Source organism: Apus apus, chromosome 4, assembly GCF_020740795.1.
Source record: "Apus apus isolate bApuApu2 chromosome 4, bApuApu2.pri.cur, whole genome shotgun sequence".
In the NCBI taxonomy this organism is placed as follows: Eukaryota; Metazoa; Chordata; class Aves; order Apodiformes; family Apodidae; genus Apus; species Apus apus.
The window spans coordinates 101,845,548-101,870,536 of record NC_067285.1 but is presented as its reverse complement, the minus strand read 5'-3'; positions in this window follow the sequence as shown (position 1 = coordinate 101,870,536).

The window sequence follows — 24,989 nt, the reverse complement described above, 5'->3', positions numbered from 1 at the left end:
CAATTTCGAAGAGAAATTAGAGGTTAATCACAAACTTGAGAGGATACTGGTGCAGGGTTGCATTTGTGTGGGGAAGTGGAAGGTATGGAGTTAAGGTTCCACTTTATCATCTCCCTCAGCTGAAGCTAAAAGGAAGCAATAGGTATAATATCTGTTGCAGGTGCTGAAAATTCCTGCTTTCGCAAGTTTGTGGGTGAGTATAACATTTATAAACTGACCATACACCATCAAGCAGGGGAAGTTTATCCCAGAATTTTTCTTTGAAGGCTTCTGCAAAGAAATATTTGTTTGAGAATTGATTTTTTGTTTCTGCAAGATGGCAGCTATTTCAAAAGATCAGTCAACACTGCTGAAAATGCAGAATATCTGCTGACATGCATGTCTCAGTTTTGCTAGGGAGCCTGTGCTACTGCTGACCTAGTGGATATGGTACAGTGTCATGACATGCAGAGGTAGTAGCTTGAAAGTTTTACATAGCCACATTAGCAGTATTAGCCACATTAGCACCTGTCAGTAAAGACCTTTGCCAGCAAAGCTAGTTTCATTCAATCTCCATACCACACTGCTTTCAACCAGCAGGCTATCTCAGCCAAAGCTAGGTTAGGAGAAACAGGAGAAAGGAAGGAGGAGATGGAAGCAGTATCCTGTCCCTGCACTGGGTTTCATTGCAGAGCATTCATGGCCTAAAAAAACTGACTCTGTCACTTTCATCCATCATATTTAATTACATTCCCATACACTGTTGTATTGAAATCAGCAGCTACTAAGAATAAAGTCTTTACAGTCTTCAGTTCATAAATTCAAGTCATACAAGTTTGTGCCCAACTAAACCAAGCCAAGTTCATCTACTAGAAATCTAATTGTGATGGAAATGGCACATTAAATTCTCATGTGTAATGGATGAATAAACAGAATGTAGTGCTTCCTACAACTGAAAAAAACATTTGGATTTAAACCAGAAGGTTAAGATTGCCTGAGCACGTAGTTCAAACACTGCAGGAAAGAAACATTTAACTCCCAAGACAAAGTAGACAATTATGGGTTTATGCTGCTGGTAAAAGTTATTTTAAATTACCAGAATGCTATCAGTTAAATAACAGCAGCTGCCCTTGGTGAAGATACGGTAGGAAATCTGTGTTTCTCAAAAGTCTTGCATTGGACAAAAATTCAGGTTATTAGGCCTCAATCCAAAGAAAAAACATTTTAAAGCTATAAAAAAAAATGCTGAAGCCAAGTATATATATTTATAGCTGGAAGGCCAATAAATAGGGAACAGTTTTTAAACCACTTATTCACACTATTGAGATCTTACAGGAACTGGACTTAGATATATAAATATCCATTAATAAATCTTTTTAAATGGTTTCATTCTCAGGGCTGGATACTTATGTATCTCTTTAATCTACAACTTGATTGATGTTTTAGGTATTTCAGAAATAAACATGACCATGGAAATGTATTTAAAATGTGGTTTACTGTGAATAGTCTCTAAAGTTCAGTGTATCAGCAGCTCCTTGAAATCTCTTCCATCTTCCTCTTGCAGAGTAATACCTTCCTGAACCTCAGGACCTTACTGCATCTCTCTGTGTTGCCAATAGAACTGTTAGCAGAATCAAAACCTTAACAAATGTATGTCAATATGGTAATAATAGATTCCAGTCATGCACAGACTTATGTATGTGCTTAATATCAAGCACATGAGTAACTCCAGGCTAGAACCTGAGCATACAAAAGAGCATAGTCCAATTCATTAAACGTCTGTGTACTGTTTGACAGGTATCCTTTTGTTCTCCACTTCCACCCCACCCCCCAAAACACAATTCTCCCTCTTATTAGTTTTCTAAACATAGATTCCTTTTAGTGCTTTTAAGGTCTCAGAACAAATAAAATATCTAAAAACATTAGAATATATTAGACAAATGCAAAAATGATCAAGAACTCAAGATTTTATTTAAAAAAACTGCACGCACACACACTTTGATTTTTCTGCATTAAATCTGCAGGAAAGGCGACAATTTAAGGAAACAAAACCAAAGCAAAGAAAAATAAACAAGTCATTCTCAGGCAATGACATTCAGTGGGAATTCTGCCAACTTTAGGACAGCTTTTGAAGACTGCATTAGTAAGGCTAAAAATCTCAGCTCAAATGCACCTTGCTCTTCTTTGGCAAGCTTTTTGACATATGCCTGCAAGGTGACTTAAGAGAGCAGATGATTGTATCCAACTTTTGAGGTGCTATGTTGACTGCCACAGGGTAAGCTGAGAACAGTTTGAGCCTGGACTTCTGAATTCTCTGGACTTGTTAGTAGCCTGTCAGGTTGTGTGGGTTTTATTTCCTCATCTCTGAGTAGAACACTGTACTAACTGAAGCCAGGAAAATTACTTATAATTCCTTTTTGTTTAAATAGACAAAGTTTCCCCATGCCACAGTACTACTTGAGAGGAGTTTTGAGCTATGTCTTAAATGTAGAAACTGTTGCATAGACCTGAGTTTAACTTTCAATGGGAATCAAGAAAGTGCTTTGGCTTCTTGACTCCCAGCTGTAGTAAATCTTTGTTTCATTCTTTTCTCCTCTTTTTTTTTTTTTTCTTTTCTTCTTTAATAGATTATCTACTATAGAGTAACTATCATTTTACTGTTTCATATCCTCTAAACAGTATTTTCATGCTTGTTGCCTTTTCCTGCAATAGTAGCTTTGGATCTGGGGCTATATCCTGACTTTTACTTTGTCATTAAAGTAAAAGTAAACCGTTTTACACCATCAAAGAAAAAAGCTGGTCAACATCTGAAAGCCAGCTGGGACAAATGCTTACCTGTCTACAGTCACATGTAACTCCTTCTCGATTGAAGTTTAAGTATCCAATAGTGAAATGCATTGGTTTCTAAGCAATTTATTGCAAGGTGAGAAACTGCCATTACTTTTTTTCAGATATTTAACAAGGACATCACATCAATCAGACCCAACACCACTGGTAAAATATGCATGCTCCTGGCTATCAGACAAGGTAGCCTTGAAAATGGTTGCACAACTTTCTTCACTTTAATGCTCATCATCAACAATGTTCTGTGTTTACCAGGACTGGGCTCAAGTGATTAATTTAAATGAGAGCTTCTCCTTACTTTCAAAGATAAGCATATGTAGTCTGAATCAGCGTGAAGAATCACTGCCATCAGTGAGTTTGAGTGGATGGTGCTGCTATTAAAAAAAAACCACAACACAAAAAAACCCAACAAAAATCCCACAACAAACCAAGCTATATCAATCCATCAACCATTGTCAAGCAAAACATATTTTGTAGCTTGCAGTGACTCTAAAACCTCATCCCAAAAGCCTATTTGTTTCCTCAATAAATCTCCATTTCAAACAAAATGATGTTACCTTTGCAAATGTGTTTACGATTACCTGTGTTTTTTTAAAAAAAAAATATCTGCTGTTGTAGGAAGCATAAGAGTCTTTTTTTAACAAGTAATACTTTCTCTATCCTTTGTTTCAGAACGTCACCATATGACAGAGGGTATGTAAGTGATTCAGAAAAGCCCTGTACAGAGTCAGCTGTCCAGGGACAGGGCTAAGCAGCTCACTAGAACTGTTAGCCATATCTGGGCATTTTGCAAGAGTGACCAGTAGAAGACAATGAACCAGTTGTCCCCAGAGAATGAATAGATGATTACAGCCTGGGATCCAGGCTGTCTGATGCTCAGTGAAATTTGACAGTCTGAACTGCTGTAACTAAGTGCTCATTTAGCCACTTATGCAAATGATACATAAATCACAGTAAACAATAACATGTCTGGGGAAATCCAGGCAAGGAAATCCAGTAGTCCTTTCCCCCTGGTGAACCTCACCTCCCCACCAGCACACCCAGTGCACTTGGTGAGGCCTTTGCCAGCCTAGCTGTGGTGGCATTTGCTCCACATATCACTTCTGCCCTTCCTGGGGGTCTCCACCTCCTTCCGCATGCAGCAGGTGCCATTTTGCCCAGGTGAGTGGCTGCAGAGGGGCGGCAGAGCCACCCCATTTCTGACGGGGTGCAGCAGGGGCTGGGCCAGCTGCTGTTTGGGAGCCATTTCTGAGCCCTCCCCTCAGAAATCGGCCCCAGGGATGGAGCAAAGTGGCTGTCATCTGTTACAGCAGCTCTGATTGGCTGCCATTCCCCACAGAGGGGGAAATGCAAGAAAAACAGCCAATCAGAGAGAGCTTTTCAGCAAGCTTTGTTAGGCAGCCTGGCCCGTCAGAAACGGCCCTGAGGAGATGGTGGCCAGGGAGCTGGAGGAAGGTCTCCATGAAGTTTAGGCCTTTGTTACTCACAAAGAGAGTAACTGAGCCAGACAGGATCTATGAACAGCAACATACAAACCTCCAGAAAACACATGGCAGCCCTCAGCTCGCTTGAGCATCTGTAATTAGTCCTTTTTTAGCAACCACTCTGGCTTCAGATGCTGCCATGGTGTGTGCTCCACCGCCGGGCTGCGGGTGGCTGCAGGCAGGCCTAATGAAAGGACTGCTGGTGATGGTGCTGGTGCGGCAGGAGTGGTGGAGGTGAGAAGTCTCTGCAGACAAACCCCTGCTTGTTGTAGTGGTACCAAGGGTCTGTGTGAGGGTCGGGAGCGTACAGAGACAGTGGTCCCCCTTTCTGCATTGCCAAACGCAGACAGCAATGGGAGCAACAAGAAATATTTAGGAGTGGGCATACAGGGTGGAATAATAAGGATTTTGATGCAAAATATTCTCTTTTAAGTATTTGCTCTTCCATATCCTCCTGAACTACCACTTATCTCCAGGACAATTCAGGAACGAGTACCTTTGCTCATAGATGTCTGATGGTAGGCAACTATAATCATAGTCTTTTATTTCCATGACAATCCAACAATGAAAGGTTTCCCTGCTGCCTCCCCAGAGAGACAAAGAGAAGTGGTCAGGCAGAGAAGTGAAAGACCCTCTCTGGAGCTAGTGTCATTTAACAATTATTACTTTGCAGCTTCTTGTCCAGCAGAAATGAGACAGCAGTGTATTAGGGTAAGAAAGTGATTACACTGCCTCTCTTTCAAGCTCTAGGCCAGTGCTGTGACCTGATATGTTTTTTATCAGAGACTGCAGTGCTGCATTACCAAGTAAGCAGTAAATTATGTCAAAATCAATTATACTACCCCAAGCAGAGATTCTGAGTAGAAAATGAATAGGTCTGGGGGTGGAAGGAACAGCCACTGCTTATGCATTTTGATTAGATAGCTAGCTATCATCCTCCATGAGAAAAGAACAGACTGCAAGTCATGAGATCAGGAATGTTAGGCTGACTTTATCACACCTTATATTTTATGTATGTATAACTGCAACCTACAAAAGGAGATTACTAGATACTAGAGGACCTTACTAGGAATCCTCTAGTATGATACAATTTTTATCTTTTAAAGTGCTCTAATCCAGCTTCTGAAAAAATAATTACATGACCTATACGTATAGCCCAGCAGAAAAGATACTCACTGTGAATCTTTCTGCCCCAAAAAAAGTGTATGGATCAATGAATCTTTACTTCTAAAAGGCAAGGTGATCAAACCAATAGTTTTACATTGAAAAAACATTTTGTTGCAAATTGTAGTGACATTTGCATGGAAATGATTGGACAAAAATCCCTCCTGATATCGTAATGGATGAAAAGATTCTTGTTACAGTAGATTAGTACAAACAAAAACTGAAGCATTTACTGCCAGCCTGCTAAACAGAGCAGGAGGAAAATTACCCAGGCTGACATTCAGAGTCTAGTTACAGGTCTGTGAAGCTGAAGCAAGGACAGTCAAACTTCCAGAACTGTGGTATTTCCCAAATTTATGAGAAATATTTATATTATTTACTTCTCTCAAGATCATGAGCAGTGTTTACACTTGGTGACTGACATCTCTGGATTAAGTAAAAAATAATCACTGCCTTTGGGGTTGTAGCATCTTAGAAGGATGCATGCTAGGATGCTCCCATTGTACAACAGTGATTCTGATCATTTTTGCACTACAGATTACTATTCCAGCAGACTGGTTACCCGACAAATTTAACTCCCACTGAGTCTCTTCCAGGACCATTGAAGTATGTGAATATGGTGAGGTACAATGGAAGGCAGAATTTGCTTCCTTAGATATAAAGATAAGCTATCCTATAGGACCTGTGCTGAGTACAAACTTCACCTTAAACAACATTTCAGTATTCTTGTAGCTTCTTTGCACTGCAGCAATGGAAAAGAGCTCCTAGGAACTCCAACAAGTTGATCTGGCTTTCCTCTCACAGCAAAGTGTACTTCACTGCTGTCACTGCTTTCTCTGTTTCCCCATTTCTGCAGCAAAGATAGCTGGAGAGAAGTCATTAGAGAGTCTACTCTCTCCTCTAACACCCAGCTCTGGGGGTAAATTCCATTCAGAAGTGAGAATATATTTTCTAGAAAAATAAGACCTAAAATGAAACTGCGTGTATTAGAATGAAAAAGAAACAAAACAAAACAAAACCACAAACAAACAAAAAAACCCCAGCAAACACTAAAACCTATATACATTTCAGTGAATTTTCCAAACTACTGATACTTATCTTGTCTCATATTTTATTTACACTTTTATTACCTGAGAAACCTTGTTCTATTAAAAATAAATTCCCACTAAAACAATTACACTTGTTCTAAAGTATCCCTGAAAACCTGCTTATTGATAAACCTGAATCTGACTTCATTTGATTTAAAACTTTGTTTCTAATACAGCAGGTAAAGGAAATGAAGTTCCGTAGCTGACTCACAGTTTTCTATAGCAAATGAAAGGCTTTCTTTAATTTCTTCAGTGGTAGGATGCAGAAAGGGTAATTTTCATGACTGAACCACTGGCTTTATAGGTGATACTAATATAATTACTGTGGGTTTCAGTTTTGCCACCTGTAAAGTGGGTAGTGTTATCTTTTAATCTGAGATCTACTGTAGTTAGCTATTTGAGAATTTACCATTGTAATTATAATTAAATTATATTACTGATATTTAACTCAGATGATAGCAAAGGTAGTTATGTTAAAATTAATTAAAAGGGCGCTCCTCTATAATGCTGCCAGAAGTCTGCTGCAAGTACAGTCTTTAGTAAAGTTGCCTTCCTAAACAGTTCTGAGCACTAGATGCTAGCAGTGTCTTTGCAGTTTTCTCATAGAATCATAGAACGGTTTAGCTTGGAACGGACCTTAAAAATCATCTAGCTCCAATCCCCTGTATGGGCAGGTCTCCCACTAGACCAGGTAGCTCAAAGTCCCACCCAGCCTGGCCTTGAACACTCCCAGGGATGAGGCATCCACTAGCAGTATGGTTTACAGAGCAAGCTAGAGCTTACACATTCCATAACCTAGTGTTTTTTACTGCATCACAAGTTTGTAGGATATCTTCATGGTGTCTTCTTAATATTTACAGGCAACCTTGGTCTGCTGCTACGTACAACCACCATCTTTTATGTTGGCACTTCATGTCATGGCCCAAGTCAACTTGTCTGGCAATGGCTAGGCAATGGTGACTGACAAGCATCCAGCATTCATAGTGCCAGTCCCTCCATGTTACAGGTATGCATATGGGCTCATGTTTGGAAACAGTGTGGGCTCTGTTCCAATATAATGTTCTGGGAGTATGGAAATGTTAATAATGCAGGGAAGTGTGAACTTCCTTGTGTGCCAAGTGGAAGTGGCAGATGAGAAAATCTGATGTTACTGCTTTCATATTTGAAGTTTGGCAACATCAATAGTGGGTATAATAATAATTTTATTTAGGACTAGGATGGGTAGTTGTCGGTGTACACCAACACTTTAGGAGTAAAGTGTGATTGAAGCTATTGCTGAGAGGCACTTCATCCTTTAAACAGGATAGAGTTCCTTCTTTGCGAAGGAGTCACTTGGATGCAGAAACATGGTTCTTATTGCTGTTAGATAAAACTCACAAGGGCATTTCAGTGGTTTAGGAACCCAGATTCGAATGACAGTTGTGGGGACCTAGGCTCTTAAGCAACTTCATTGTTTCTGAAAATGTTACAGGTTTTTTTTTTTATCTGTTTATAGCTTTCCAACAGAGAATTTCTCTGTGGTGCTCTCATAACTATATGACAAGGTATATTTTACAGTATAATTTGGAATATTTTGCTGATTTCTATGTTAATTAAATGCCTTTTTTTTTTTTTTACCCCCTTTCCTTCTTGCATCTTTAATTTTTCCTGCACATTAAAAAACCTCTTCAGCCCTTTGACACACAAACTCAAAGTTTAAAAGAAAAAGCAATAAAGCAAGGCTCTCCTCCATTTACAGGCAAGTTTCCTCTAGTGTTTTAGAGCTCTAGGGGAAAATAAAGCACTTGAACATAATGACATACAATTCCATGCTCAAACGTAAAGGCACTATCAGTGTAGTGTATACAAAGTGATAGTGTAGTGTCTGTTCCCTGAGGAAGAGTAGATAAAGTAATCTACCAACACAAATGGACTTCAAACAGTAGTTTTCAGCTAACAAAAACAAACACCACATCCCAGATATATTTAAAAAAAAAGAAAAAAAAGAATCCTTTGCACTTTTCAGCTTTCCCAGAGGAATATTCTTCCTTCCTCCAAGTTCTGTGTTGTCATAGAGAGCGATGTGTTAAGGTCTGTGAAACTGGCAGGCTGCTTACTTTCAATGTTTGAATTCACAACTAATGTCCACTAAGCAAAAGAAGGCCTTGTTTTCTGCTGTAATAGCAATAAATTTACAGTGCAGAACTGGCTGCAGAGTAGGAAATGCAGGCTTCTCTCCCTGTGAAATCCATATTTGCTCAGGTGTCTTAATTAAATATTTCACTGAAAGCTCTTGGATTTAAACATGCGAGTACTGTGGATTATCCAAACGGGTTGGTTTTTTTTCAGTTAATTCTGGATTAAATAACTGAAAGCAACAACCTGTAAAGTTTGTGTCTGAATTGGACTCCATGCAAGAGCCAAATGCTGGGAATATTCAAACCAAGAGTTCAATTTGTCAGTCGTTTCCAATTTAGAATTTCAAATCCAGGTTCAAGGAAGAACCAGAAGGCTGTTTGCAGAAAAAGATCTGAAAGTAACTACCATTACTTTAAGATAAATTTTTGGTACATTATATAATTGAATTATCTTTTACCTTCTTTGTTATAATTTGTAGCTTGGTTTCATCCTGAATTTTGTGTTGGAGGAATAACAGTAAGAGATAAAGAGTTACTAAAGCAGCATTTTATATATTTATTAATTTAACCAAGGGAAAGCATCTTTACTATCACATAAGTTAAGAAAAACATTGAACACTTGAATTTAAAAAAAAAAGTATACATTATTATAGAATTAAAAGGAATCTGTATTGAGAACTATAGAGTATCTGTATATATAGCTGACAGATTTGGCACATGTAAAGAGGCAGCATGAATTAGATATTGATATAGATTACTTCTATCCTTAATGTAAATATATGGAGGCTGTTACCCAGTTTCTTGTTTTTTAAGGAGTTGTTAGTTACAACTAACAATAATTAGTTGTAAATTCATAGGATTAAACCTTCAAATCTAATATTCCAGCTCTTGACTTGGAAGAGTATTATTTACCCAAATATTTTGGTAAAAATGTTATCCCTTTCATGAAGTACAGTCCGTGGTTTTGATATTTCAAGATAATGTCATTCACATGAGACACTTTGCAGCATATCTTGAAGAAAAAAAAAAAAAATATTATTTAGAAGAAAGAACAAAGGTAAAGATCAACTATTTTATTGACAGTATTTGCATTAAAAACTATGGCAATGCACATCACTCTTCTGCAAACAGAGTAAAGGGACAGAAAAGCACATTTTACACTAGATTTACTGAGTATATCCTCGTTTAATAGTTTTAGATTTTCTTCCAAGACTTGGGAAGAGACGACTGATTACATTGTTTCCTGAACCCTTGTTGCATTTTTGCAATATTTATTACTACTCATATGAGTACCTACTTTGTGTGGATTCCAGCACATAAATAGTGATGCTTGATTTCTGAGGCTTTTTGCAGCCTGTAATTTTTCATGTCGATATGTCATTTAAGTCACCAGTACTTCATTTTTATTCCTTCAAAGAATCACAGAATATCAGGGGTTGGAAGGGACCTCGAAAGATCATCTAGTCCAACCCCCCTGCCAGGCAGGATCACCTAGAGTACATCACACAGGAATGTGTCCAGGCGGGTTTTGAATATCTCCAGAGAAGGAGACTCCACAACCTCCCTGGGCAGCCTGTTCCAGTGCTCTGTCACTCTCACAGGAAAGAAGTTTGTTCTGATATTTACGTGGAACCTCCTATGTTTCAGTTTGCACCCATTGCCCCTTGTCCTGTCACTAGACATCACTGAAAAAAGCCTGGCTCCATCGGCCCCTTAACATATTTGTAAACACTGATGAGGTCGCCCCTCAGTCTCCTCCAAGTTAAAGAGACCCAGCTCCCTCAGCCTTTCCTCATAAGGGAGATGTTCCACTCCCTTAATCATCTTTGTGGCTCTGCGCTGGACTCTTTCAAGCACTTCCCTGTCCTACTTGAACTGAGGGGCCCAGAACTGGACACAATACTCCAGATGCGGCCTCACCAATGCAGAATAGAGGGGGAGGAGAACCTCTCTTGACCTACTAACCACACCCTTTCTAATACACCCCAGGATGCCATTGGCCTTCTTAGCCACAAGGGCACATTGCTGGCTCATGGTCATCCTCCTGTCTACCAGGACCCCCAGATCCCTTTCACCTACACTGCTCTCCAGCAGGTCAGCCCCCAACCTGTACTGGTGCATGACATTTTTCTTCCCCAAATGCAAAACTCTACACTTGCCCTTGTTGAACTTCATCAGGTTTTTCCCCGCCCAAGTCTCCAGCCTATCTAAGTCTCTCTGAATGGCAGCACAGCCTTCTGGTGTGTCAGCCACTCCTCCCAGCTTGGTGTCATCAGCAAACTTGCTGAGGGTACATTCTGTACCCTCATCCAGGTCGTTGATGAAGATGTTGAACAACACTGCTCCCAGTACCGACCCCTGAGGGACTCCACTAGTCACAGGCCTCCAACTAGATTCTGCCCCATTGACCACAACTCTCTGACTTCTTCCTTTCAACCAGTTCTTGATCCACCTCACTGCCTGATCATCAAACCCATACTTGATCAACTTATCTACAAGGATGCTGTGGGAGACAGTGTCAAATGCTTTACTGAAATCAAGATAAACCACATCCACCGCTCTACCATCATCTATCCACCTAGTAATTTCCTCATAGAAGGCTATGAGGTTAGTCAAACATGACTTACCCTTGGTAAAACCATGTTGACTGCTCTTGATGACCCACAAGTCCTTGATATGCCTAGAGATAGTGCCAAGGACAAGTTGTTCCATCACCTTTCCAGGGATGGAGGTGAGGCTGACCGGTCTATAGTTACCCGGGTCCTCCTTCTTGCCCTTCTTGTAGACTGGAGTGACATTTGCTATCCTCCAGTCCTCAGGCACCTCTCCTGTTACCCGTGACTTACCGAAGATGATGGAGAGTGGACTAGCAATGACCTCCACCAGCTCCCTCAGCACCCTTGGATGCATTCCATCTGGACCCATCGATTTATGGATGTCCAGATTACGCATCTGATCCCTAACCCAATCCTCATCTACCTGGGCAAACTCCTCCTTTATCTTGACTTCTACTGGGGCCTTCAGGAGTAAAGACAGAGGCAAAGAAGGCATTCAGCACCTCTGCCTTGTTATAATTTCGTGTCATTCAAGTTTTTGAAATGAGCATGGAATGACTATCCAGAAACTTTTTATCTGATTATACGTGGCTGGTTATAGAATGAAATAGCACTCTGAAGTGCGAGTGGATTGGATTTCTTTGTTTCTTAGCTTCATTTCAAAGAAAACGAAATTCCTTCTATTTCTATTGACAGGGATTATGTTTTAGTAGAAGATAATACATATATATCTCATTCTCTGTGATGAGAATATACCAGTAGAATTATTTTTACTTTCGTGATGTCATGACAATAAGTAATCTGTGCTGTGCTTTCTGTACTAGCTGTTACACCCTAGAAGTATTTCAGAATAAGAATGTATTCTAAAATCCATAGCTATGAATCTTACAAATAACTGAAAACAAGCAAATACATATTTGGTCATTTCCTCCTCTGGGAGAAATCAAGCTAATTGCCACCCAGAAACCATTAGGTCAGCAGTTTATCAACATAAGTCTAAAAATAAATGTAATTAAATTAATTAAAATTGTACCTGGCAACTTCAAAATCCTGCAGATTAATTTTTACTCCTTTCCTCTGCATGATTTGAAAAGAAAGAAAGAGACTGTGAAAGCTTTTGACACTCAGTGTGTGTATGCTGTTCAATGAGAATAGAATTAATTGTCTTGGAGGAAAAACAATTTGCTAAATTAACAAACAATACATATCATCTATGTGTGCATTGAGTCAATCTGAGTAAATCCTTGCTGGGATCTAGCCACTGTGCACAAGTCAAAAATTCTAATCAGAGAATTTACAATAGTTTTTGTATGCATTAAACATTTGAAAGACCCATCTGTCTTCTTGAGTCTTATTTGCTGATGCATATTTTCCTAGGCTGCCTTTAAATGTAGAGTAAGAATGCACGAGATATTTCAGTACTATGAAAAGCATGTTTTCAAGGCTATAAAGCCAAAATTGCTGACCTAGAGCACCTTTACATCAGTTCATAGGGATGGGACTCACCTTTTTGACTGCTAAAATGTTTGGTTTCTTTGAAGGGCTTTTTTTTTTTCCCACTCTGAAGTGCAAGTGTCACTACCTCGAGTCAGTGCCTGACTTTGTCAGGCAGAAGATAATTACCTGCACACTTACTTGTGTTTTCTTCCTGTGTAAACCCAAGCACTAGTCTGTGCCTTCTTTCTTTTCACATAAAAGGGGAGGTGTGTAACCTGGAAAGATGGATCTCATTCATGTTTAGCCACGTAGTCAAAAATTAGAATTTTGTTGTATTCTCCTGTATTCAACATTGATCAATGATAAAATAACTATATTCTCTGCAGAGCCCTGAAAAGTCTGCAAGAGCAAACTACCTAGAGAAAGAATGAGAATGTGTGACTTTTTGGCCTAGTAACTTTATCATTGTTTTTTTAAGCTACTCCACAGGTAACTGCTGAGTATAGCAATGGAACCAGTTGTGAATGTCAGAATGATACAAGTATCACAGAGTACAGAGTATCATTGCACACAAACTGATGAAAGATACTTTACTGATAAGAATGTAAGCCTGTGTGACAAGAAGTGCTATAATTTTGATGCACAAAGTGTCAGAAAGGACTGGTATTGGAGAATTTTCATCCACTCGTGGTGAATGTCCTCTAGACTAGAGGTAGGAGAAATAAAAGCTGCTTACATGCAATCTTTGCAGTCTTTAGGGGATAAAGAAAATAAGAAAATCAAAACTCTTTTGTTTATACTTGAGAGTAATTCAATTTAATCTCATTTGGAACATGACAGAAAGATGAAAACTAAAATGAAAACAGCTTTTGAATTAAAGACAATCTTTTCAAATCAATCAACATTAAAGAAGAAAGGAATTGGAACAATAAGTGAATGATATGCGCTATTGCTTGGAAACTTTTGAAATCTTAGCTTTGTAAACAAAATAAAATCTTCAATTTTTGCATATTGATGGGACTAATTTCATCACTTACATTCCCTGAAACCATAATACACAGGGTGACTCCAGTCATATTCATAAAGCTGTTTGAAATTTACTCCCATCTTTCAATATTTGGCTAGTCTTTATACACCTAAACGTTGTGTTTTCTTAACAAAGAATATCTATCTGACATAGAATTTATAAGTAGTTCTGTTTACTTTTGGGCTGATGAACACTAACCTCTGAGGTATTGCAGAAGTGTCCTCATAGATTTGTGGAAAAGAGTATTCAGAATGGACAGAGGCCACTAATTCCTTAGAATTACTTTATGCACAACATCTCAATTTCATAATCCAATCCTTGGTAACAACCATCATGTATAAAAGCCTATTTTATATACTTTTATGTCATTTTGTGGGATTTGGACAATTGATTAAGGAGTTTTAAAAAGAAACTGTAAACTAGTCAGTTCCACACTGTGTTTCCCCTGAAAATGGATTTCATTAGGTAACGATAAGATGAATTTTGTTCAATAAGGAAATCAAAGTTTTGTACATACTAGCTTTCTCTCACTTTTACACTTGGTTTCATAGTAGAGTGAATTAAAATGGGACTAACTGGAATGGCATTAAATGAGCGGTTCCTATTTCATAACATCTTTTATGCCAGCAGTCCCAACTGCAGTTTGAATGTATGTTCATGGTATGCCCAGTTCTAGGAATATTCACATACACATACAAAATGGGAGTTTCTGTAAGAAAGTTCATTTGAAAACACTTATTAAATTTCAGTGTTGAGCATTATGGCTATTTGTGACATCAATGTTATATTCAGATGTTGCAGTGCAAAAGACCTTAAAACCACTTTTTAATTAAAGAAGACCCTCTACTTATTCTTTTTATCATCTCTCATGCTTTCCCCATGCTGCCTGCTTCAGCTGGTATCTTCTCTATTTGCTCATGTCTGTGTGGTCTTAGTGCTTTCCCCTGCACTACTCCTAAAGGTAGGAATTTCTTGCCTGAAGTAAATATTGCTCCTCTTTCTTGTGTCTCCTCTGTGGTTCTACCACAAAACAGACTAAAATTGGCTAACTTTAAATGGCTAATTGAGAGTCATTTGGAGCCTGAGGGACTAACAGAGAACATTTCATACATTTAGTCAAAACCCAATTAAAATATATATTATTACAAAAAGCTTTATATTACCTATCTGCTTTTTTCCTTACCCAATACCTTTTCTTTTTTTCCCTAAAATTTATTTGTGGAAGGGGCCATATTTAGTTTCTGATGTACAGCATCTGGTACAACAGGTTGGTTCTTGTTAGAGTTTCTGGGCTTTGCTACAGTGAAACTGTTAAGACCAAACAGTAAGGATAATGCTCTTTCCTGTGTTACACACTCATTTTAGGCTAGCATGTATCCAGTAGAAGCCATCAGAGCAAAAACTTTAGCTTTGATTTAATAAGTCACAAGCCAAATTGATTTTATTTTTTTAAACAAAAAAAATAAATTCATGCTTTAAGTTTTATTGCTCTCTTCAGTAAGAAAAGTCCTTGTACTTCAAGAGTCATTTCACTTGAGACACTTGAACATCATGCTCAGCCAAGTAAACCTGACATCTAAACTGCAGTGCAATCCTAACACAATGTGGAGGGGAAAAAAGAAGAAAAATGAGAAACTCAGCAATCACTTTTTCATGACTAAGAAACTTCATTTGAATCTCCACATTTGTCCATTTTCTTTATACTTCGAGTACACTGTGGAACACTTTTTAGCGTTCTAAACATAACCTCAGATTTTACATCTGTCATTGAGTAGTAGCTCTGATGCTTAATAACCATGCTCCATCCAGGAAATATCCATTATTCATTTCCATTATACCTTCTGGCTGATGTACTGAATCTGCCTTCTGTTGGAAAGTTTTCTACTAGACTGAATTGGCCTTTATGTGGCAGTGCCTGAGTAACCAGGTTTTGTAGCTTCAGCTTTTGCCATGCTCTATGCATCTGTAACTCCACTTGACGTTAACCTAAGTCTTGGGAATTTCCAACAGGAAAAGCTACCCCCAGTATGATCAGACACACTCTTGTTGTCTGCAGTTGGTGTTTTGTTTTGAACACCAAGCATTCCTCCCTTCATATATCTGAGAGTATTTGAGTTCTGTGATTAAGGCTGGTATTAGATGACCTTTACTCTTCTTTCCCTTGCTTTCCTCTTAAGAGTTAAATGAAAGCCTTCCGTTCCTCTACAGGGTACTTAGAACTAAGGCACTATGGCGCTAGCAGCAGGTTGGTTTCATTACATTGATAGGATACATGTGCTGTTTTTTATCTCTAGCATTTTCTCAGTAATTCAGCACTTTAAAGTCTCAGCTGTCTACCGATCTGCAGACAATTGTTTGGTGTAATACTATCCGGAAAAAGCTGATAAAACACAGATGTGACTAGGTCTCTGAAATTTGTGGTTTGCTAAGTGGTTTTTTCTTTTTTTTCTTTTCTTTTTTTTTTCTTCTTTTTTTTTTTTTTTTTTTTTTTTTGCCATTCTTGCCCATGGCAAGTTAGCTTCCCTACCAAGCATGAAGGCACAGACTTTTATTAAAATGTTGCAACAAGAAGGTAATTGCTAAAAATTAAGCAAGTTAGCTGAAATATAAAGCAGAAACTTTATAACTCTTTTACCTATTTTTCATCATAAACCTTGGCAACCATCTCTCCATATTTTGCCCAATGCACAACCATAATAGTTTTCTTTTAGCAAGCATTCACACTAAAGTGTAGATTTCTGGCAATCGTAAACAGATCCTTTTTAAGCAAAATGTTTTCTAGGTTCTTTTATGCATTGAGAGTCTACAGCTTGATTTTTCGAAGGGGCTGAGATTTTACAGCCATAGTGAGGCTCATCTAGATAAAAGATTTGATTGTGCTTGAAGAAGATTGGAAGCAATCTAGTTAGCTGGCAGGATGTTACCATCTCTTAGCGGTTAGTGTTTAGACAAGGACAAATTATATTCACCATAGCATCAGCTGAACACAATTTTTCCTGGCTTCCATTGACCTCTAACTTGTGACTGGCCTCCCATCCTCTCACTCAGTTATCACAATTCCATTCAAACACAACCACATTTTGTAACGTAGGCAATCCTTACTGACAACATAAGAAAGTTTGCATGTGCTCAGTTCTTTTACAAACTGGCCCACATCATCTTAGACTTTTCTGCATGAGGATGTTGCTTACACATTTCACATAATGTAGATGTTGCTTAGCATTGTAGGCTTCCATTCTGATTATCTAAATTATGTTTTTAACTCTGGTTGTTAACTTATAATTTTTAAAAAATATTTATATGACTTGACTAGTATAACTTTGAATGTGAATTCAGTTTGTTAGCACAGTAGTACTTTGTTTACTCATGTAACAGTACCACTAACAGTTAAAGTAGTGCAATTATTTCCCCTCCTCCTAAAGAAACTCAGCCTCAGTGGTGTAGTAGCCAGTACTACTTAGAAGCAACTGACTTTTCAGCAGGCTCTAGGTTTCAAAGTAAGATTAAAATTTCTGAAGACTCTAAATTGATAAACACATCCAAAAGAAAACCCTACTATACTGTAATATCCCTATTTAGCTGCAAAGTGTGAGGGAAGGGAGTGAAATTTGCAAAAGGATGCTGATTGACATCTGTGTGTCTGTATGATAACTACACACAGCTTTAGTGATTTATGTGCTAGACAGGTTTTCCTTTCCGATTCAAATGAAAGGCCATCTTGCAATTAAAGGCTCAGTTTGCAGTTCCTGATTTCTGAAGGAAGAGGGCGTTTCTATTTATTCCAGAATCATTTAGCGGTTACATGCATGGCTGGCAGCAATTTCCCACAATGTGTAAATTAGTCAATCCCAAAGTCAGTAAACTTTTTCTTTGAAGTGGACATTAATGAAGTGCACCATTAGAGCCTAATGATTGTTCACATTTGTATTTTAGGGGCCCCTCTTGCTTTTGATGTCCTAGTGCCTTGGTTTCTTGACTTTAGTTATCTAAATGCCAGGACTGCTAAACTCCTAAGAGAGCTCAAAAAAAAATTAATGAAAAAAGTTAGTACTGGCCTGACTGATGTTGGCACTTCAAAGCTGGAACAGACTAAATTGCTGTAGACTGCTTAATTCAAAAGTGCTCCCTTGTGGATGACAGTGCATGGTGACAAAGTTCAATTGGCAACAGGAGACAGGCAAGATCAAAGACCCTCTATTGTAATAGTTTTGTTCCATGAAGAATTGCTTATTGTCAGTAGTTTTTCAAGCCTTTACTGGCTCCAGCTTCATATCAGGATTCCCTGGTTCAGAACCAGCTTAAATAAATAATTGTAATTACATACTTCTGATAATACATTGCAATTCTAAATGCTGCATGTTGTGTCTCTCCAAGGTCCAAAAAAGTAGAGTGTGTTAGAAACTACCACTTGGGGGAGAATCCTTTTTTTTTTTTTTTTTTTTTTTGGAACCTTCTTTGTTCAAAGGGATCCAAAATGCAAAGTAACACAGAAAGTTAATGCCATGTTAGCAGCAATTGAAACTTGCTCCAGACAAAGCCACACTGCCTTTGCTATCAGGTCAATGATGCTGCACTTTCTAGTTTGCATCACCAGCCAGTCTGGTCTAACATTCAATTTAAGATTAAATTGAATATAACCCTATAAACTGGGCTCTTTTTCTCTGATAAGGTACCAGTCTGAGTCAATTCATAAGAAATGCTGAACTTCATACTAGCAACATTAGGACTATAGAAATCTTGGAACCATTAATAATTCACAGCATACCACATCTTTGTTTCCCTTGCCTGACACATACACTTCCAAAAATACGATGATTTTGTTCTCCAATCAGAAGCAAAAGAGGCCCTATCTGAAATTTTCCAGTTCCACTGGATATCATGTTCATTGTTATTATATTTGCTGTTGTTTTTCCTCCAATAGTGTTCACCATGTGTAAGGAACTGTTGAAAGACAAGAAAAGCACCATGGCCAGTAATAGCATTCAGGGATGTTGTCTCGTAAAATGTACATGGCATTTCCAGAATTGCTTGCCTTGAACTAATTATGAAAACATGTTTGGTGACAATTAAGGAAACCACTATGTGATCATTTTCATGCGTCATATTGACAGAAGTTACTTTTTTTAAAAAATAACCACAAATTACAGCATTTTTTGCAGAAAATTTCATCATTTTTAACACAAGATGAGCAAGCAGAAAGGAGGGATGAGCAAGTACACTTTAAAATGAGGCAGCAAATTAAATGCATTGCAATTAAATAACTCAGTGGACTCAGATCTGTAAATCTTCTGATTCTATCAATAATTTTAATTTAGATAAACCAAAACCTTCCTTAAAACTCATTTATGAAGAGCATCTGAAGTGTGGGTTGGGCTCTTCTTTTTTTTTGGCAAGGTATGAAAAAGCATTCTAAACAGGATTAGAAATGTACTATGCCTATACAATTTAGCTTCAGGAACTTCACGGTTGTAAATTATGATGGAACACATCATTAGCTGCAGACTTGTGTGTTGTCCCTTAATCACGCTGAAGTACACATAAGCCCCAGCTGAGCAATTATGAATAATTAAATCAATTAGAGACAGTCTAACACCAGGTCTTGTGGCTAAACTGGTGTCAGCATCCATAATATTTTAACAGTAAATGCAAATGTGTGCATTTGTGTGGAGGGAAGGAGGTGGACAAAGGCTTATACAAATGCCAAAGCATGTTGCTTAGTGATGGCTTTGCAATAATATCATGAAGATTATAAGCTGCCTTCCCAAGGAAAACAATGGTAATGAAATTCCAATAAAATATTTTTGTGTAAGATTTAAAGCTTAGAAATGAGTTAATTAAAAAAGGATAAGATGCGAGGCCAAAAAATTATGCTGAATAAATTAGGACTATACATTTACTCAAAAGAAATAATTCCCTTCATGAATTGTGCTTACCCTCTTTTCTTTTGGTACAATAGTTTTTTCTGTAACCTGGTACTAAAAGCAAATAAATAAACGAATGTCTCCCTTAAAATTCCATCAGGAAAAAATCCTTCACATTTTTTCCACATTTGTAGAAAGAGAAAAGTCTGAACAAAATATGCAAATTTTACACGTCAGCTAGACAATACTTTCAGTAGTTGATAGTTTGTAGAGCAAGACCAATGCATCTGCTAAGAGACAGACAGGTTTTAGACCTCTCTGCACTCTTTCTAAGTTATAGAAGATGTGAAAGAGTCCCTTTATTCTCTTGCCATGATGTGCTGCACCACTGCTCGGCGATGATCCACTCTGTTACACCAGCCACCAGATGTAGTTCTTGTTTTGCCGCCACATCATGACCATGTGTGTAACAGGTATGGAATGTTTCTCTACTATCTTGTTCCTCTCCACAGAGGAGGACAGAATAATTTTGGCTCTCTCCTGCTTTGTCTTCTCACGCAGGGAAATGATATGTTTACCCCTTCTCTAGATTAATTACAGTTCAATGAACCAGCTCAGAATTAGCAATTACTTAGAAGGCAGCTCTCTTGGATACATGTTTAAGCATGCATTTCCATTCTGTTCGCTGAGGTCCAAAGCAGCTCCCTACAGACATTTAAGTGCTCTCCTAACCTAGAATACTGTTCTGTACAACTGAAACAAAGAGTTATATTCAAGACTTAATATCTCCACCTGATCACAGAACCAAATGAAGCCTGAAAGGAATCATTAGATTATTTTTTTCTTTATCTTATTAACAAAATTACTTACAAATAGTATTTGTTTTCACTGATCAAAAAGAGACTGTATAAGTAGTGATTCTGCTGTTGTTCTTGCTAGTTGATTACACTATGGGAGAGTTTAAAGAGTCATTATAATCTCCATGGCACAAATATAAATGAACCAACTAACCTGCTATAAGAAGGCTCAAGGTATCTTGAAGCACTTGCCAGTTATTATTACAGAAAGTAATTTAACAGTAAAATATCTGATGTTTATAGACATATTGAAAGATAATCAGAATTAAAGGTATTTAATTCATTAATTAAAATAATTAATTCATATTATTTTTAAGACTTGCTGAACATACAAATTGCATAGATACTCTCAATTTGCTTTAAGAGATAGGTATCTGCATCCCTCATGAGGTCTTTGAGTATGTTACAAAAGTGATGCTTATAATAGCTATTGCAAAGGCTGTGCAGCAAGTTTGTGAGCGAGCCAGGAAAAGTACTTGTTTCAAGTCTCATCCCACTGTTCCATCTGCCAAGAAGTTCTACTTCCTTGCTCCTGTGCAACTTGGTCCATGTTTAGTAATTCTCCTGTTTCGTAGTGTCCTTGGTAAGGAACAGAACTTCACACACGTGCACCACCTAGCTCAGAAGATCATGGTACACAAGGAAACTTTTCTTTGTTCTTACTTGTGGAGAGTAGGTCAGTTTCGCTAAAAGCATAAAATCTTGGACATTCTTTCACTTTTGACTAAGATTTCATTCTATTTCCTATACAAACGTATGGAGAGTTACATCCCAATCTCTCTATGAGATCTGTTAAGAAAACATTTAATACAGGAATCAAATTATAAACTGTATTACAAGAAAAAAAAGTCAAAATATTTAGAGATGGTGTTTATTTCTCTAGATGTGACATTTTGCGTTTATCCATATGGTTGTTGTGACCAGTGTTTATAGTGGAATAACTTCCCACGTGAACTTTCTCTTCTCAAATAAGGGGTTTTAATCTAGAATGCTGACACTTATTTGGAAAAGCAGTGATTATTCCAGGATTAGATCACTTCTCTGCTAGAACTGGCTACCCTTGAGCTGCCATTCTACTGTAACTGTTGCAGTGGTTTTCCTATCTAGACAGACCCTGGTATAGTTCAGGGAAGTGGAGAGATTCCAGAGCAAAAGCTGAGACTGGGAATATCTGAAAATAAGGCTGCAGCTACAATGACATGGGGCTTTTCAAAAAAACAACCCTTGTCAGGTTTATTCTTCTGCCTCTTCACCCTGTGGGAACTAATTAGACTCAGCAGTCTGAATTCATGCAGCCTTCTGAGGACCTGCTGCAAGGGCTAATGCCCCCTTTCAGGGGAATGGGAGCATTTTACATATTACTTTTGCAGAAGTTCATATGAAAGTGTGATTCAGAAGGTCATAAAGCCCATTATCCCTGCCAAAAAGCAGGACTCCTTAAATATTTGAATTATTGCACTACTTCTGTTGAAACACAATCTGATACAGAGGTGCCAGAGACTTGAACGCTGGCAAGACTTATGGGTGTAGTCCACTGGTACCAGAACTGCATGAGCCAGCTCAGGTATAAAAACAATCTTACCTAACTCACCAGGTACTTTGCTAAGGTGTAGGTGAACTGGAATGTCCACCTGCACTACATAGTCCTTATATTTTCTCAGGCTCATAGTACTTCTTTTCCCTCCTCTCCCTTTTGCAGTGTAGACATATTTTGCATGAACGAACTGGCAATAAATTGTGACAAGCATTTGAATTTGTGAATCTTACATATGTAATTCTAGTAATTCAAATAATTAGATGTGAAATTCCTTCATGGAACTGGTTGGATGAGGCAGGATTACTTTCTGGAAGACTAGCAGATTGACTTTCTATAGAAGAAAGTAGAGATAGAACTTCTGTGGTTAGTGGTGACTGCAGAGTCAGATCCAGTGTTTGCAATATACGAATTCCATTCTATATATACAATTTAAAAAACAGTTTGAATACCAGCTCATTTTTATACTGATCTTGATAAAGGGTAAAATGTAATAGAATTTATTTTCAAAGTCTAGCAAACATTCAGTTTTGTCTGAAATGCAATACTTGTTCCAATACAAAATAATTTGTGAGATCCACCAAAACTGCTTTATTTTATGCCATCTATGATGGTGTATCCGAAAATTCTTTGAGAAAATTCTATTCCAAATAAATTCTGTGGCATAACTGCCACTGAGTGAAGGAGCCAGGGTATTACGATTTTATTTTTGTAAGGAGAATTGTGAATTTGTTAACATACATTTTTTAAAGATGTTTTAAATAACCACATGATTAAAAGCTTGTATGTACGTATTTACTAAAAATTAATATCATGGGGAAATATATCCTGAAAAAAACCCAAGCATATTAAAACTGCCCAGCTACAGGAAAAAGTAGTCTGCCTAGTTTTGTTTTTCTACATTGCCTTCAGGCAAAAGATAATACTGGAAAGAGAATTCCTATATTGGGCTGTCATTATTCCATTAGTTGTTCTTGCTGGTCATTAAGTGGCCAAGGTGAACTGATTTCCTGAAAACTGAAAAAAAAAAAATCCTCAACAAACAAAAAAGGGGATAAAATAAAACCAACTTTAATAATGTTTGGATTTTTAGTTTGTTTTCAATCTGTTTCCCCTCAAAATCTTTTCTTCCGTATGCATTGTCTTCTTTCATGTTTTGCCACTCTGGTGTCACCTTGTTCATGCAAGTTTTAAAAGTTTTAGCCTATGTATGTGGAACAAAGTTTCCTCAAATCAAAAATCAAGCTCTAAATATAATTAATTCTCTGGAATTTTATTTACAAGACATGTTTTACATTTTAAAAAGAGGAGATGTGTGAATGCGTCTGTAATCAAAGTCCCAAAGAAGTTTTGTGGTTCAAGACCATCTAAAGAACTTCAAAGCACACAAGTCCATGGGACCTGACAAGATTCATCCACTGCTCCTGAGGGAAGTGGCAGATGAAGTTGCAGATCCTCCTTCCATCATATTTGAAAATTCATGGCGGTCTGGTGAAGTTTCCACTGACTGGAAAAGGGAAAACCTAACTCCTATTTTCAAACAGGGAAAAAGGGAAGACAGTGAACTACAGGCCAGTCTCATCTCTGTGCCCTGCAAGACTGTGGAGCAGATGCTCCAGAAGGCTCTGCTAAGGCACATGGAAAACATGGAGGTGGTTGGTGGGAACCAACATGGCTTCACCAAAGGGAAATTATACCTGATTAATTCGGTGGCCTTTTATGATGGGGTCACAACATTGGTGGACAAGAGGAGTGCAACTGATGTAATCTACCTGGATTTGTGCAAAGCATTTTACACTGTCCAGCCTGACATCCTGGTCTTGACATTGGAAAGATATGGATTCGATGGATGCCCCACTCGGTGGATAAGGAATGGACTAGATGGTCGTACTAAAAGAGTTGTGGTGAACAGCTGGATGTCCAAATGGAGACCAGTGATGATTGGCATTCCTCTAGGGCTGGTACTGAGACTGGTGCTGTTGAACATCTTTGTCGGCAACAGGGACAGTGGAATCGGGTGCACCCTCAGCAGGTCTGCTGATGACACCAAAGTGTGTAGTGTGGTTGACATGCTGGAGGGAAGGGGGGCCATCCAGAAGAATCTTGACTGGCTTGAGAAGTGGGCCTCTGCCATCCTCATGAAATTTAGTAAGGCCAAGTGCAAGGTCCTACACATGGGCCAGGGCAATCCCAAGCACAATTACACATTGCGGGGAGAATGGATTGAGAGCAGCTCTGAGCAGAAGAACCTGGGAGTGTTGGTTGATGAGAAGTTCAACATTAGCCAGCAATGCGTGCTTGCAGCCCAGAAAGCCAACCATGTCCTGGGCTGCATCAAGAGAAGTGTGGCCAGCAGATCAAGAGAGGTGATTCTGCCCCTGTACTCTGCTCTTGTAAGAACACACCTGAGTCAGAAGTACTAACGCATACAGACCTGTGTCCAAATGAAATTCAGGCTAGCATCTGAAATTCAGAAATTCAGTCTTCAGCATCAAATCTAGATCCCCGTCACATGAAACAGGCACCCTGAAGATGCTGGATGTACAAAAAACACCTTTACATAGCATAGCATAGCATAGCATAGCATAGCATAGCATAGCATAAATATCTTTTCATGTTTCTGAAGTGTTTACAGTCCAGAGGAAGGATTAATATATTTCAAGAAGCTAAGTGATTTTTAAAACAAACAAACAAACAAAAAAAGACCCAACCAAAACCAAAAGCAATACCAGGAAAGCAATTTTTAAGTGAGGGAATAGCAACTTCAAAGAAAGAGGTATGAACAAGAAAAAAATAATCTGGGACTTCTGGCTATCACTGTAAACTAATTTGCTTGACATCTTAATTATATGCAAAGTAATGACAAGAAATAGATGGTATCTTTATTTTCAGCTGGACTTACTACGCACTAACCAATAAAACCTGCTCTGTAATGTATCAGTTGGTGACAGACTTGGCTGCAGTGACCACAGTATTGTGGAGTTTGGGATACTGCAGAGCTCAATTAAGGTTAATTCAAGAACAAAGGTTTTAGATTTTAGA